The sequence below is a fragment of the Hemiscyllium ocellatum genome, chromosome 16 (genome assembly GCF_020745735.1).
Source record: "Hemiscyllium ocellatum isolate sHemOce1 chromosome 16, sHemOce1.pat.X.cur, whole genome shotgun sequence".
Classification (NCBI taxonomy): Eukaryota; Metazoa; Chordata; class Chondrichthyes; order Orectolobiformes; family Hemiscylliidae; genus Hemiscyllium; species Hemiscyllium ocellatum.
In genome coordinates, this window is record NC_083416.1 from 28,981,808 (window position 1) to 28,998,754 (window position 16,947).

A 16,947-nucleotide genomic window follows, 5' to 3' on the forward strand; every position below is an offset into this window, starting at 1 on the left:
TTAAATTGTACTGTATAAGAATTAATAGAAAATTTAAGTTTTCTTTTATTGAAGGAATTAAGCAATGTATTCTTGAGGATATTCAAAACTCAAAGATAGAAACTCTGGTATTTACTGTGCAGCTGATGGTAAGTATTCTGGTGATGGTCTTGTTTGTATTGAACATAAATGGATGAATGGTATACTTAGCAAATAGGTGTCAAGATTTAATTTTATGGCCTTAAATTTGCCCTGGGTAAGGGTTTTGTGGCAATGAGGTGCTCCTGAGTCAAGAAGCCAAGATTCAAGTCTCACCTGCTCCAGAGGTGTATAATAACATCTCTGAACAGGTTGATAAGATAGATTAAATTTGCTCCTAAGTGGCTCTTGTGGTGCAGTGGTAGTATCCCTACCTCTGAGCCAGGTGACCAGGGTTCAAGTCCTACCTGCTCCCTACCAGGACAGTTCCAATAAAAGAAAATAAATTTGCTTCCAAGTGTGAACAAAATTCCTGGAGGAGTTGTGATGATAACTGGAACCAGACCACTGTCTTTGGAAAGAGTTCAGAGGCAACTGTAAGGGGTGCAGATATGGAATTAGGCTGTGAAAAAGGCCTGTCTCGTAGCTGGTAAAAGCATACGAAAACAAAAGGCACCCTTCCAGCCTTAAAACCACGCACATTCGCCAAATTCAGGCATGTAGAATCATGCCAGTTTATGCCCTTCTATCCACTTTCATGACCCATCATGTCAGCCATGACAACTATGGCACTCTGCCAACTCCCAAGGCCACTTAGCGTTGTTATGCCAACTTAGAGTTAGGTCATGCTAGCCCTTGCTCCCACTTCCCCACTGCCCTTTATTCTTTTACGCTCTCTACCACCTCACCTAGTATCAACCACCATTTACTCTTTCACCGTCTCTACCACCTTACCCAGTATCTCCCATTGGCACTCCCCTGAGCCTATTTCTAATATGTAATAAGATAAAGTTCTCAAATCTTTTGGTGATTTTTTAACTTGCTGTTTCAAAAGTATTAATTTATAAAAACCCATTCAATACATTTAACTTCCCTCAACCGTTTAATGTAATAGAAAAATAAGCATTTATATTCCTAGCTCACTTCAAAAACTTTATAAATTCTTGGAGCTGACAATCAAACTGCAAACTGAAAGGCACCCCTTTGTATTACAAATGGGTGAGGTTGGCATCACCAGCTTTCCTGGTTTGATAATGCACATGGATATAAGTTTACACATACTAAAGTGGAGGATTCCTCAGTGTGGATGGTCAAAGTGAGTGGTTTCCTTTAATCAATTTCTAGTACTGCTACAAAGTACAATCTGAAGTCCCGGGATTAAAGAAAGGATTTGTTGTTCATGGGAGTGTCACCTCCTTAAAATTCCTATTCAAGCCATGTAACATCCAGAATAAGAAATACATCATTGCTCCTTCATTGTAACTACCCCTGGAACTTCCTTCCTAAGAGCTCTAGATATATTTCACATTCTGGCTTCAAGAAGATAGTCCACCATTGTTCCTCATTGACTATGATAAATGGATAATACATGGTGATCTAATCAGTAATCACATTTTGTGATTCAATTTAAAAAAGTGCTAGAAATGTTCCTACTTCAACATAGACGATGAGGAAAATGATTAGCACGAACTGCATAAACTACGGAATCATAATCCGTCCCACAGAATAAAAAACAAAATATCATGAATGCAGAAAATCTGAAATAAAAACAAAATTGCTGAAGAAGTCGAACGCTGGAGAGATTATTTTATTTTAAGCCCAATGACTCTTCTTTGAAATGGTTCCAGAGATCCACTGTTTGCTAACAATAGCAATGGATCAGCAACTACATTTACCACATCAGTGAACCTCACCAGGGGAATGACATTCCATAGAGAAGGAACAGCATCCCAGGCATGAGCATATACAGAAGAACAGCCGAAAATGATGCACACATGTATGTTTTGAGGACTTGAATGATCATGTGTGAAATGCACATACAGGGATTGATGAAAGTAGGATGGATTGGAATAAACAAACACTTTTTCCTCATAATTGATCATTTTCTTTTCAGACCATATATATTCAGTAGTTTTTAGCCATAAATGAAAATACGTACAATTTTTCTTGCAGTTTTTTTTCTCTGAAGCAGGCATATTAGGAGAAATGTATTTGTACAATATAAATTGTGACTTGATGTGGCCAAATAATCTCGATTGCAATTTTCAGTTTAGAGAGAGAAGCCAGTAAAGCCTGCATACGGAATATTGTAACAATAAAAACCATAAAAAGTAATTGGAACTACAGTTGCACTAGTGGGCGAGTCAGGATGGTTGAATTTTGCAGTCCTTGATCCCGTTGAGGTAAAATACAATAGGAGACAAAACGAGAGCTTCTTCCATTTTGAATGGTAAACATTTGAAATATCCATAAGGATGAATAGAAATCATTACAAATAAGAGTAGCAATTCTGTTACCAGGGAACAGGAACCAGGGAACCAGTGCTGACAAAACAAACTGCATTACATCCTAGACCTAACCGAAAAATAGAAAAGTCAAATATTGAAGGCTTTGAAGACATTTTGAACTGTCCACTAATATCACTTTTAAATGATACTTATTTAACATTGAAGGAATAGAAAATAATGACCAGTATTTGAATGTAGTAAGACACCCAGCTGAGTCTCGTGCATCTGGGCAACTGAATGATAATGTAAATGCAGCTAAGATTTCTTTGACTTTGACAGCCAACCTGCTGAGAGAAAAAAACCTTCTCAAGAAAGATGTATTCATTTGTAGAAAGTTAGAGATTGTCAATCATAGGCAAAAGATAATTAATGGGAGAACTAATGAGGCTTTCCATTACATTGAAATACAGACGGGGTCTAATGAGAAGAACACAATGAAGAAATGAAAGAATTGTTCCCAGGAGAGACAACAGAAGATCGAGACAAGAGTATTTTAATATTGCAGAAGTCATCATGTGAAAGGAAATGAAAGGGAACTACTCTTGATGTGAATGATGGTACATGAACAAAGTTGAATAAAAGTAGCAGTTTACTGATTAAATTTTGTATACTATTTGGAAGGTACAAATGATTGCACAGAATATTTGGCCCTTCAGTCTTTCTGAAAGAATATCAATGCAGGCAGCATAAGATTGCTAGTGATCTCCCCAAAGTGAAAGTGATCATGGATGATTTATTAGTGTATAGATATGGAGATACAAGAAGTAATCATTAACCATGATCAAAATCTCCTGCAATTGCTAGAAAGAGCTCGTGATGTGAATCTGAAAGTGAAAAAGAAAAAGATACAAATGAAATAAAACAGCAATTGCTGGAGAAACTCAGATATGCAAATAAAGATGCTTGAATTCAAGTACACAGATCATAACTGTGAAAAGACTTCACTCTAATCCTGATAAGGTGGGAACTGTAATACAGTTGCAGCATCCATCGGATGAGAAAATTGTGCAATGATTTCTTGGATTTGTGAACTACGTAGCACTTGCTTATTTTAATATTAGGTTATGAACATCTCCACAAGCTCACTAAAGTGGATGTGCAGTGGTTTTGGTATGTGGTACAGGAGGTTGTTTTCACTTGGAACAAAAGACGAGCGACAACAATGTGATGTCAATAATGAAGTCACCATCCTGTGTGATGCCAGAGAGTCAAGACTTGGAGCAGGTCTCATCTTGAATGAGCAAGTAGCTACATTTACATACAGGAGATTAAAGCAGACACATGGAGAGTTAGTTCCTGGCTTTTGCCTGTGAGCATTTTAATTGACACTTGTTTGGGATAAGCAAAGTGAGAGTGGTGTCCGACATTTCAAAGATATTTGAAAGCATCTTTTACAAAGTACACCTGAAGCATTTGTTCTAAAATTTTAAGATGTGTCATTTAGAAGTTGCATACTAACAAGGGAAATAGATATATATTGCCAACATGTTGCCAAAGCTACATTCCCATGAAGGAAGTTAAGAATTCCAATACAGAACATGATATCTTTCATGCTCAGCAAAAGACTCCAAATTTAATAGACACATGTCTTGCTCAAATCAAACAAACTTTGTAATAAGATGCAAATCTAAAAGTTCTGTAGCAAGCAGTGATGGAAGAATGGCCTGAAACCATCAGGGATGGACCTGGTGTTATCAGAGAGTAGAAACGTGATCACAGAAATATGAAGTGATTATGACACCTGTACAAAGAAACAAAATGAGAAAAGAGGTACTGAAGTGCGTCCATGAAATATGTTAGTGAGACTTGTCCATGAAAAGCAGGAAAAGTGTTCTATTGTCAAACATGATCAATGACATTAAGGAGCACATTTGTTACTGCAGTGCTTGTAACAAATGCCATGCCAAGCAAGCTAAAGCGCTGCTAATAAAATATGACATCCCAGACAGAGCATAGAAATTTGGAATGGATTTCTTCAGTCTCGCAGAAACTGATTATGTTGCTAGCATCAACTACTATTCTGACCACTGCTGTCAATAAGAATCTAATACGCCTGAAAACGTACATCAGTCATTATGCATTCCAAACTTGAGGTGAGTGACAATGATTCTTAATTCATGAGTGAGAATTCAGGCACTTTGTGAATGATTGGGAAATATGGCACCATACACCATCTCCACACTATTCTCAATCAACTGGAAGGATGGAGGCAGCAGTGAAAATCACAAAAGGGATCATGGAAAAATCCAGGACAGATGTGTACGAGGCAATTCTGGAGTGGATTAATTCACTTACTAAAGGCATTAAAAGTACTCCAGTCCAATGAATAATGTCACCGTACACCCAAACTCTTCTTTCAGATGCTATAGAAAAGATTCAAGTCAGAAGAATTGCAGAACTGAATTACAAAGTCAAACTGAAACAAAAGGAATTCAAATTTCACTTTGATAAAACAGTAAAATTATTCCCCAAGCTAACCATTACAGAACCAAAATGCAAAAATTCACCACCCTGTCAAAAGTCCGTTCACTTTGGCGACTTAGATTTGAGAGTGTGGTGCTGGAAAAGCACAGCAGGACAGGCAGCATCTGAGGAGCAGAAGAATTGATGTTTTGGAATGAGGCTGGTGAGCCAGGGAGGCGAAGAGAAAAATGGGAGAGGGTGGAGCTGGGGAAAGGTAGCAGAGAGTGCAAATAGATGGATGGAGGTGAGGGAGAATGTGATAGGTCGGAGAGTAAAGTTGAGCGGATAGATGGGAAAGACGGTGAACAGGTCAAGAGGGCGGTGCAATGTTGGAGACTTTGGATTGGGATAAGGTGGGGGAGGGGAATCTTCCCACACCTCCGCTCTTGAAGCCCACTCCTCCCAATGCAACAAGGACAGAACGTCCCAGTCGTCACCTTCCACACCATATACATCACATTATTCTCCATTGCTTCCACTACCTACAAACAGACCCTGCCGCTAGGGGTATATTTCCCTCCCCACCCCTATCAGTATTTCAGAGAAACAATTCCCTCTGTGAATCCCTTCTCAGATCCACACACACCCCCACCAGCCCTCACTCCACACACACCTCCTTCCCCTATCACCAAAGGAAGTGCAAAACTTGTGCCCACACCTCCCCCCAGCTCACATCTGTCCAAGGCCCCAAAGGATCCTTCTACATCTGACTAAAATTTACCTGTGCCTCCTCACACATCAGCTACTCTACCCTTTGCACCTGATGTGGTCTCCTCTACATCAGGGAGACAGGATGCCAACTTGCAGATAATTTCAGAGAACATCTCTGGGACATCTGCACCAACCAACCCCACTGCTCTGTGGCTGAACACTTCAACTCCCCCTTCCACTCCACCAAGGAAATGCAGATCCTGGGCCTCCTCCATTTCCAAACCTTAACCACCCAATGCCTGGAGGAAGAATGCCTCATCTACTGCCTCAGGATCCTCCAACCACATGGATTAATGTGGATTTCATCTGCTTCTTATTTCCCCTCCCCCAACCTTATCCCAGCCCCAAGCCTCCAACCCAGCATCACACTTGGTAACTTAGGACTGGTATTGAGAAATTGTCACTTTGATTGTACACAGCAAACATAAATAACCAATTATGGCTCTGAAATCAAAGATATATAGGCATAACTGAAGGGAGTGGGAAGGTGATGGTGTAGTGGCCATGCCACTGGTCTAGTCACCTAGAGATCCAGATCTCCTTCTGTGAACACCTCTATTCTCCATTCCCACATCTCAAGTCCTGTCATGACGTGGATTGTTTTCAGCACAGCCAACACAATTTTTACCTACTCATTATCACCCATCTACCTTCCTTTCTTAAATAAAAATAGAAATTGCTGGGGAAAATTAGTGAGTGTGGCAGCATTTGTGGAAAGAAAGCAGAATTAATGTTTTGAGTCTGGTGACCTTCTTCACAACTGATAATAGCTAGGAAATAGAAAATTTCTCACAGACCAGCGAAAGAAGAGTGGACAGTTAGCTCAGCTGGCTCCAAGGCTGGTTTGCAATGTAGATGCCAACAGTGCGGGTTGATATCCTACACTGGCTGAGATTACTGTGAAGGACTTGCCTTCTCAACCTCTCCCAAATCTAAGGCATGGTGACCCTCAGGTTAACTCACCATCATCTCTTTAACAAAAAAGAAGTCATACAGTACAGAAACAAACCCTTTGCCAACCTGCCCATGCACACAAAGTTTCCCAAACTAAACTAGTCACACTTGGCTGCATTTGGTCCATATTTCTCTGAGCCTTTTCTATTCACATCCCTATCCAAATGTCTCATAAATTTTGTAACTGTACCTGCATCTACAACTTCATCTGACAGTTCATTCCACACATGAACCACCTTCTGTGCAGAAAAATTGCCCTTTTATTCCCTTTTAAATCTTTCTACACTCACCTTGAAAGTAAGCCCCTTAGTTTTGAACTCAATCATCCGTGCCAGGGATATCGTAGTGCCTCAGTGGTTAGCACTGCTGCTTCACAGTTTCAGGGTCCTGGATCCAATTCCAGCCTCGGGTGACTGTCTGTGTGGAGTTTGCACATTCTCCCCATGTCTCTGGGTTCCTTCCGGATGCTACGTTTTCCTCCCCCTATCGAAACATGTGCAGGTTAGGGTGAATTGGCCATGCTAAATCCCCCGTAGTAAGGTTTAGGGATATACTGCTAGGTGCATTAGGCAGGGGTAAATGTAGAGTAATAGGGTAGGGGAATGGGTTTGGATGGGATACTCTTTGGAGGGTGGGTGTGGATGTGTTGGACTGAAGGGCCTGCTTCCATACTATAGGAATTCGAAAACTTTTGCTATTCACCTTATCTATGCTCCTCATGATTTCATAAACCACTAAGTTCGCCCCTCAACCTCCTACACTCCAATAAAAAAGATCCCAGCCAATCCAGCTTATTCTTAAAACTCAGCTATAGTATGGAAATTTTATCTTTTATTGGTATACAGTGACACTTGGGAGGACCAGGGCGAACATATGCCAGCTCTATTTCAGAAATTACAATCAGCTGATTTGGTGATAAACATGAAGTTACAAGAGCTTGAGTAACCTACCTGAAGGCATAATGCAGGACAACAAACAGGAAATGTACAATCATTAAGGGAGCCCCCTGTACCTAAAAGTAAATGAGAAACACTTTGGGGATGTGTACTTCTATGGTGAATTAGAATAAATTTCAGCACTAAAGCTGCTCCACTGACAAATTTGTTCCAAAATAATATCAAGTTAGTATGCTCAGGGGAGTGACTGGAGTCTTTTGAGAAGTAGAAAGCTATTCTGGTCAATGAACCAGTGTTGGCTGCTTCAAATACCACTTAGCTCTTCAATGTAGCTATTGATGTCAGTGATTTGGATTTGGGAGCAGTTCTGTTGCAGGAAGATGGGACAGGCTGAAATAAGTCAGTACAATAAATCTCTAAATCAAGAAGCTGTTGAGATTGTACTTCAGACCACTAAACAGACAGGAAGAGGGAGAGAAGGAAGGACAGATATATAGGTATATCTCAGAGAAGTGCCAAAATATAGGGTAATAACAGTAAGGGATTTCAACTTCCTTCAGTAACTGAACAGACAAAGTATGAGAGGATTAGAGGGGGCAGAAGTGCATCCAGGAGAGCTTCTGAGTATCGGTGCTGGGCCTAATTTTAAGGAACAAAACTGGACAAGTGGTTGAAGTGTCAATGAGAGACCATTGTGATGATGGTGACCATTACTCAGTAAGATTTAAGATAACTATGGAAAAAGACAAAGATGGACAGAATCTGAATTGTGGAAAGGCTTTGTCAAGAATGTAACCCTGCTTGAATTTTCTAAGATAAGAAAATACCTTGGAATTCCTTCCACAACAGCATTTTGTGTCTACCTACTGCACATGGACTACAGCAGTTCAAGAATGCAGTTCACCTTCTCAAGGGCAATCAAGGATGGGCAATAAATGCTAGCCCACCCAGCGATGCCCACATCCTATGAGTGAATGAAAAGGAAGTGCAATATTATATTTGTAAAGATGAGGTGAGAATAAATATTTGGATATATCATTAATATTTGTCTGCTGATACTTTACAAAGAAATGCTTACTTTTTAATCATGGGATGAGGGCTTTGCTGACTAAGCCATTTATTGCCCATCCCAGAGGGCAGTTTAAGTGTCAACCACATTGCTGTGGGTCTGGACTCTCATGTAGACCAGATCAGGTAAGGCAGGGACAAAAGAAAACTACAGATATTGGAATCCAAAGTAGACAAGCAGGAAACTGGAAGAACATAGCAAGCTGTGACAGGATTTGAACTTCTAGAACATTGCCTGGTTCTCTGGGTTAACAATCCAGCGATAACTCTACTAAACTATCGCATCCCATTGAAGCTTCATTTTCCTAAGGCTGGAGATGTTCTGAATATGCTAAATATTTGAAATACTTGGTGGAATTTACATTCTGAAAGGTTGTAGAAAATTGATTTATTTAATACGTTATGGAAAATATGTGGAGTAGTTTTCTTAAATAAAAGTCACTGAAAGTTCAGTGGAGAATTTTTTCAAAATGTCTTGCTGTAAATCTCACGACTGATGATAACAGAAGTAGCACTGAAGATCTGTTGTCGACAATTAGCCATGCGATGTGTCCAAGCTGTTCCAAAGCAATTACAACATTGGCATCTACACAGAAATATTGAAAATCATTTACACATGCCCTGTTCATTAAAAGACAGGCAAATTCAACATGCCCAATAACCACCCCATCTGTGTATTCTTGATCAACAAAGTAATGGAAGGAAATCATTGACAGTGCTATCACGTGGCATTTGCTCAGCAATAACCTGCTGACTGTAACTCAGTTTGGAATCTGTCATAGCCACACAGCCCCTGGGCTCATTAAAGCCTTGATCCTGACATAACCAAAAAGTTAAATTCCAAAGATAATGTGAGGCTTACTGTTGTTAATATCAAAGCAGAAATTGACTGAATAATGGTAACAAGTAAATGGAGTTATCCTTCTTAGCCCAGAAGACAATTGAGGGAATTTCTCTTTCAATTTTCCTCAGCCCAATCATCTTCTACAACTTCATTGAAGAAGTAGTTTCTTCATAAGGTCAGAAGTGGGGATGTTCATTGATGATCACACAATCTTCACCAAATAAGACTCCTCTGACACTGAAGCAGTCGGTGCCTGTATGCAAAACGATGTCAACAAAATCCATGGTTGGGATGACAAGTGGCAAGTAACATTCATACCACACAAGTGCCTGACAATGACCATTGCCAACAAGAAAATATCTAACCTTCCACTTTGATTTTCAATGGTACTACCATCATTGAATCACTCATTATCAACATTCTAAAGGCTGCTGTCAACCAGAAACTGAACTAGAATAACCATATAAATATTATATGGAGTCACCTCCCGACTCCCCAAAGCATGTTTATCTGCAAGGCACCAGTCAGGACTGTAATAGCATAGTTCCCACTTGCCTGGATGGGTACAGCTACAAGAACACTCAAGAAGCTTGTCACTGTCCAGGGCAAAGGATTCCACTTGATTGGCACCTCATACAATACTGTCAACTTTCTCTTCCTTCACCACTGATGCTCACTTGGAGCAGTTATGAACCGTCTATAAGGTGCGTTGCAGCAACTCATCAAGGCTCCTTCCAACCCCACTACCTTTGCACATGGAACAGCTCTTACTATTCAAAAGGCAAATGACATTACCATGGCCTTCATCCCATGGGACCTAAATCCTGGTAGAAGTAACTTTTGGAAGTTGTTCTGATCCAACTGGCTATAGCTTCCATGATCTAATAGTGTGCTATTCTGAAGTTAGTTGTCAAATATCTATGTGATGTTACTGCCCTGATAGAACACAAGGTCAGGCCGCAGCTAACTCACTGAAACATTCTGCTATTCATGGATGTCTTGTTTTGCTGTCTTATTTGATGACTGGCTCCAAAGAATCCAACTGAAAGGTATGACAAACTAATTAATTAGATGTGCTGTGAAGTTATTGGACAAGGGAGTGAACCAAGCACTGTTCCTTCCTGAACAGGTTCCTTCCCAGTCAAAGGGCAAGAGAAACTGTCATCTTAAATGCTACACTCCGCTCTGAGGCACTGGAGCAGCATGCGCCTGTTTTACCTTTTTCACCAATTGGTATACAAATAAAGTTACGCAAAAAATCCTTTGTGAATGCCACTCCAGAAAGGAAACATCAACATTTTCAAATCGGTAGTGCAATTCATCACATGGAAAATTCTCCTTCTCTGTCAAATCTTGGTTAGCAGAAAAATGCAGAACTTACATATTTGTTAATCTTGCATATATAGAAATAAAATCAAAAATGAAGGAGTTTAATTTATAACTATGCACCTGTTCTGTTTTAATCAACATAGCGGTTGTGTACTTTGGCAGTTTTGCTTGATTTCTTGACAAATACAAAGTACTTGTCTCGATTGAGGCATTCATTTATGTCCACATTATACAATTATTCTGACTAACACTAACTGTCACTCCTGCCCACCAATTTCCTATCTGGCTTAATCATGGCATTTGTTTTAATGTCTCCCAAACTATATGTATGACGCTCACCTTGCTTCCTTTCATTTTGGTTGGTCCTACTTTGTCTTATAAAGCTTTTAAATTAATGTCGTACTAAGTGATACTGAGCAAAGAATACAGCTAGGAATATCTGACTTGCTACAAAAGATTAGATGTTGCGTAGAAAAGCAGGAGGCTCGAAGAACACGGCAAGCAAGGCAGCATCACAAGGTGGAGAAGTCAATGTTTTGGGTGTAATCCTTCTTCAGGTTACACCCAAAATATTGACTCCTCCACCTCCTGATGCTGCCTGGCTTGCTGTATTCTTCCAGCCTCCTGCTTGTCTACCTTGAGTTGCAGCATCTGCTGTTTTTTTGTCTCATGAGAGATTAGGTAGCACACTAAAAATAAATCTTGCAGTTAGTAAGGGCTTTTGAGATTGAGATATTTAAGCAGGAAATGGGGAGAATTTAAGGTAATGGGGAGAATAATCCATTCATGCAGAAGGAATGGTCAGTGAAGGTAAAGACAGGACAAGTGAGGAGCATAGAAACCTCAAACATAGAGCTTGATTTTCAAATGATCAGAAGCCAGCGTGGCCATTTAAAAATAGCAATTTGAAAAGTTCTCAAAATCCTGATGTCTCCGAGGCAGATCTGCATTTTCAAACAGTTGATTTGTAGGAGGGAACAGGAACTGGTGTCACTGCCAGTTAACAGCCACTTGTCCTCAACAAAGAATACACTAAGTGGCCTCTGAACTCATCAGTGGAATACTTAAGGCTTAATTTGGTGAACCAAAACAGTCTGAAGCATGATAGTGCACAGTTGTCAGCTTTTCTGCAGGCTTTCTCTGTATTATTTGATTATAACTGACCTCTCCTGGATCTTCATGTCCCATTCTCTGTGTAATGCTCTGTTCTGTTCATTTACAGTATGCTCTCCCATTGTCATCAAGGCTGCCTGAAACTCATGAGCAAGGCAGTGTCAGTTCCCAATTAACCAGTTAAAAACGGAAAGAATTGCAGATGCCGGAAATCAGAAACTAAAGCAGAGATTGACGGTCTTGTGGCATCTGTGGAGAGAAATCAGAGTAAGCAATTCATGTCCAATGACCTTTCCTCATCAGTTCTTCATCTCTTTCAGGAATAAACCAAAGGTCACATGCCTCTGTCAATCATCTTAACCTAAGCAAAAATCCCAGTGCAGATTCCCTAGTTCTCAAATTGCCAAGTAAAACAGATAACGTCTCAGCTCTACAGGAGGCTGGCTGTTGTAATATTCCTCAAATAATTCATCAACTCTTGAAAGATTTTAGTATCTCGTGCCTCAAGGAAAGTTAGGCTTCTAATAGTCAAAGAAGCTGCAGGTCCATGAGCTGTCAGGCAAATGTTTTTCATTTGCCAGAAAAAAAACTCATTCCTTCCACATACTGGGTCCAGTCTTCAATGGCAAGACCAAATGATTTGAGCTCCCCAACTAACAGCATAGTGCCAGAAATGTCTACCCCGACTCAAAGACAACTGTTGTGAACGAATTTCTTTGAAAGTGTGCTTTTCTCTGATCACCAGTGAAATAACGCCACCAGTGAAATAATCCCATCACCCAGTCACCCTTTATTTACACATGGAGAGTCTTTGACACTGATTCACTTCCCTCAGATCCAGAATGAGCAGAACCTCTGACACTCTAGTGCTTATTTGTCAGCCAGGGCTCCCTGATTGAACCAGGTTTAGAGGCCTAATTAGGTAACTCATATTCTTTGAGGTTCATCTGACTGTCCTCGTTACAATCACTACAGAGTGGAATAACATATTGTAGTGGGAGGATTAAAAATGACATCTTCAAGCCAGACCTTTAAATGTTAAGAGTTAGTTGGACATGAAAACAAGCAATTGAAGTAAAGTAACAAAAGTACATGGGAAACAGGGCGAATGCAAAAGTAACTTGTTTTGACCGGGAATGACAACATGATGCAACAGTGTTGTGAGAATTGTCTTGCTTGGCCATCTGATGGAGTCACCTGGAGGTACTTTTTATATGTAATTGAATGTCCAGGAAAGTACCATAAGCACCATGGAATGGTAATATGGCATTGTATCTTAGATTCAGAATGATATTAATATTGTGGGCTTTGCCTTATTGAGGGGCCTTCACTTTGGACCAGGATCACAAATAATGACACGAACCCCGAGTTCTCCAGACCAACTGTCGTAAAACAGAGTCCCAGGACTGCAGGAGGCAGTGAGACGCATTATTGAATATGCTTGAAGTAGTTCAAACTAACTCATTAGTTTACATATATTTCTAAAATATCTAAAGTAGATCATGGCTTAATATATTTGCTATATATACATACATATATTATCGACTCCACCCTCCTCTCTGACCTATCACCTTAATCCCACCCCCATTCACCCATTGTAGTCTTTGCTATCTTCCCCCATCCTCCTCCCTGATCTATCACCTTCATCCCCAACCCCACTCACCTGTTGTACTCTATGCTACTTTCTCCCCACCCCCACCCAAGTGCGGGACTACCCAGTTCACTCTTCAAAACTCCTGGCACAGATTCAATGACTTCATTCTGTAGTTACTATTCTATAAGGTTGTGACTTTTGCCTTAAAATTATTTTATTGGTTATGTTAGTCTTATATTATCCCACACAAAATTATAGGCAGAAGCAACTGTTATTTACCATCTGTAATTTTGTGATGAATCTCCTCTCTCTCAATACTTTCTGTAATGTAAAAGCTGGAACAAGTATATTTAGAGAAGCTGAAGCACAAAACCAGGGAGAATATTATTACAGCTATGAGGAAGGTTATGTCTTTTTGGGCCAGTTAGTTAAATATGTTGGTTAGTAGAGGCTGGCTTTGCCCCTGGATCTTGCCATCATCAGTAGGGGAAAGAAGAAATTGTCTTCTGCCTCGCTAGTTCTACATAACTGGAAAAAATAGAAAATTAAGATAGCAAATGAATCCAAATTGAATTTAGAATTCTGACAAAATAATTACCAATTGATTAACTGTAGCTTTCTCACAAAGAAAGAACACTTTTACAAAAGTTAGATATTCATTATTATTGCAGGTCTACAGCAATTTTGCATTCATTTGATTATCTTTATTTGAAAAATGAATAACTAGGAAATACAATAGTTTCTCATATATGGAACTACGATTGTATGACTTTTATATACTACAATAGGGCTTCTGCTGAGAGCTAATGAAAGCTAATTTGCCATCAACACCATTTTGGGCTTTTCATCATAGACTCGATCTATAACAGAATTTTTCTTACCAGGTTTTCACGGTGTCACAATTATTAATTTTCAACGTGACCCAGAAAACAAGTTGATGCAGTAATTGGCTTAGGTTTGACCTACATGCTAACTGTTTGATTCTTCATATTATGACAACTAAACTAAAGGCACAAAACTTCCAAAACAAAGTACATAGGATGCCAATTTTTAGGTCAATTTTAAACTTGAAATCTGCCTGTGTTAAAATATAATGAAAATACAATATATTTCAGTCAAATTACTTTATTAAAATGTGAAATATAAGACAAATAATTGATCTATTCTATAAAAATAAAGTATTATGTTTATTCAAACTCAAATTTAAGAATATCTGATCATACTAACACAATAATTTTTTAATTCATTTGTTGAGAAATCAGCTAAAGCATAGTTGGGAGTATTTGCATCTGTGTCAAAAAATTGTGAATTCTAGTCTTATAGCAGAGAGTTGAGTATAAAGATCTAGTCTGAGACTTTAGTGCTTTACTATTGACAGTGTCTTTCAGGTGAGATTTAAAGAGTAACTTCACTTCAGAAGTATTTCATTGGATGTGATTGAAGCAGACCCTTAGGTCATAGAGGTCAATGTCAAATTCATTGTTTTTCATTCATTTGAATGACTATGACAGGTACTTTCAGTATTACCTACATGCAGTGACTTACTGTGTAAACGTTAAGTGCAACCTTGATTGAGTTTTTTGAACATGATGAAGAAGATTGATGAAGGCAGTGGCAGACATTGAGTGTATTGAGTTTAGCAAAGCATTGACAAGGTTCCACATGGTAGATCGGTTAGCAATATTAGATGAAGTAGGATCTGCGGGAGCTAGCCAATTAGTTGCAAAATTGGCTTGAAGGCAGGAGATAAAGGGTGGTGGTAGAGGATTGCTCTTCAGATTTAAAGCTTGCGACTAGTGATGTGCTACAAGGATCGGTGCTGTGTCCTTTGCTTTTTGCATTCACATAAGTGATTACGAATATAGGAGGTATGGTTAGTAAGTTTGCAGATGATACCAGAATTGATGGTATAGTGGACAGTGAAGAAGATTATCTCAGAATACAGCAGGGCCTTAATCAGATAACCCAATGGGCTGATGAGTGGAGGATGGAGTTTAATTGAGATAAATGTAAGGTGTTACATTTTGGTAAGGCAAACCAGGGCAGGAGTTATACAAACCCAGGGGATTGTTGCAGAATAAAGAGACCTACTAGTCCAGGTTGTGAGATGTTGCTCCTTTAACAAAGCTCTGTTGTCCTTGGCTTTTTTATCAGCGAGGTCGTAAAAGACACAGACGCCAAAAAGTCTAAGTTGAAAGGTTTTAGGGCCAATTTGATTGTAGCTAACAGATACTGCTTAAGGCAAAAGGTTTTTAAGTTTAAAAAAGCACTTGCACAATGAAAGGGAGTGGCCAGTTCTCCCAGCTCAGCTTTTCTCTGGTTTGGTCTGGCTATTCACTGAAAGCAGTCAGGCATGTTTTGAAGCTGCTGGATCCAAAGAAGCAGTTCCATGTTGCTCTTCTCTCTCTGACATCTCTCCTGTAAGACCCTGTGCCTGATTTTACCTATTGTGCCAAGGGGTGATTATGGGGATTGTTGCAAGTTTTGGGAACAACATCATTAAGTTGGTATAATCTTTTAGGTTTTCAGATAGGTTAAGTTATTCGGTATTCTGGTTTTTTTTTGTTTGTGTTTCATTCAGTAATAGAACATAGAACATAGAACAAAACAGCACAGAACAGGCCCTTCAGCCCACGATGTTGTGCCGACCATTGATCCTCATGTATGCACTCTCAAATTTCTGTGACCATATGCATGTCCAGCAGTCTCTTAAATGTCCCCAATGACCTTGCTTCCACAACTGCTGCTAGCAATGCATTCCATGCTCTCACAACTCTTTGTGTAAAGAACCCGCCTCTGACATCCCCTCTATACTTTCCTCCAACCAGCTTAAAACTATGACCCCTCGTGTTAGCCATTTCTGCCCAGGGAAATAGTCTCTGGCTATCGACTCTATCTCTGCTTCTCATTATCTTGTACACCTCAATTAGGTCCCCTCTCCTCCTCCTTTTTGCCAATGAAAAAAGTCCGAGCTCAGTCAACCTCTCTTCATAAGATAAGCCCTCCAGTCCAAGCAGCATTCTGGTAAACCTCCTCTGAACCCTCTCCAAAGCATCCACATCTTTCCTATAATAGGACGACCAGAACTGGACGCAGTATTCCAAGTGCAGTTTAACCAAAGTTTTATAGAGCTGCAACAAGATCTCATAACTCTTAAACTAAATCCCCCTGTTAATGAAAGCCAAAACACCATAACAACCCTGTCCACATGGGTTGCCATTTTAAGGGATCTATGTACCTGCACAAGATCCCTCTGTTCCTCCACACCACCAAGAATCCGATCCTTAATCCTGTACTCAGCTTTCAAATTTGACCTTGCATTTATCCAGGTTGAACTCCATCTGCCACCTCTCAGCCCATCTCTGCATCCTGTCCATGTCCCGCTGCAGCCTACAACAGCCCTCTATACTGTCAACGACACCTCCAACCTTTGTGTCATCTGCAAACTTGTTGACCCATCCTTCAATCCCCTAATCTTGTAAATAAATTCTGTTTTGTTTAAAACTAAGT